This window comes from Amphimedon queenslandica, unplaced genomic scaffold, assembly GCF_000090795.2.
Source record: "Amphimedon queenslandica unplaced genomic scaffold, v1.1 AMPQUscaffold_12060, whole genome shotgun sequence".
In the NCBI taxonomy this organism is placed as follows: Eukaryota; Metazoa; Porifera; class Demospongiae; order Haplosclerida; family Niphatidae; genus Amphimedon; species Amphimedon queenslandica.
The window spans coordinates 6,544-7,831 of NW_003547701.1; positions in this window are offsets into that span (position 1 = coordinate 6,544).

The window sequence follows — 1,288 nt, forward strand, 5'->3', positions numbered from 1 at the left end:
TAACATGATTATAATAAGAAAAATGATAAATATAAGACATGAATGTACATGAATGTAATAAATTACTTTATTACATGTATGTCATGTAAAAATTACTTTATGTAAACTGCCCATGTAGTTACAGGTTACATGTACTTGTATAGTTGACATAAGGTGACATAAGACTATAATTTGTAGAAGTGTTACTGTTCATAGTGTTTCCTGACCAGTAGCATTCCTCTAATTACAGAATCCAGACACTTTGTTAACATGTTGTACAACATGTAGCAAACTCAATCAATAGAACCGTCCAATACAAAAGTACAATATACATGTACATGTATTTATTATTATTTATTGTCCATTCCTTTATTATAGGGTATATCTTAATGTGTGTTTCTCTTATGCATCAAGATATGAGATTACTGATACTATAGAGTGACTGGTTGATGGATCTCATGACGGTACTATACTACCAACGTAAGTATATGTACATACAAAGTATTATACATGTTATAACATACATCTGCAGAATGTTAATGAGCCTAACAATTATTGTGTTTACTCTCAGGGATTTAGTGGGACCAATAAATGTAAACCAATATGGCAACAAAAACACAAAATGATACGTAATTCAGCTGCTAGTGTGAACAAGATCAATAAGTGTTGTACCATATAGCAGGAAATTTTGGAGCGGCTAAAATTTGGCGAATTGCAAATTTTGGTGATTAGCGATTTTAATTTGGTGAATTCGTGGCCACATGCCATTGAGCATGCGTATAATGGCTCAAAATGGTGGATTTTTATTCTGGCAAATGGCTATATCAAAACGCCAAATTTGCCAAATTTAATCCCTTCCAAAATTACCTGCTATACGGTATCAACAAGGCACCTTAAAAGCTGTGCCAGTGTGAAAATGCCTTCATTTGTAGCTAATAGACGATATAAAAGAACATAAACATAATTCATTCACTCTTATTCTACCCATCCATTAATGCAACGAAATAAAACAACTGGTCACTTGGATCAGGGATGTAATTGGATGTCAATTACAACATGTGTCAATTACATTTTGTGTTTGGTATTAGTCGTTCATAGTTAATCATTTATTGTCACTAATCATTTATCATCACTTATTATCCTACTCTAATCTGGAAACTTCTAGAACTCATTATTCTTCATTAATCGGGAAACTTCTAGAACTCATTATTCTTCATTAATCGGGAAACTTCTAGAACTTATTAGAATACTTTACATTAGAACATTCTAGAATTCTCCTTATAGTATATAAACGATTTAATCTATAGTG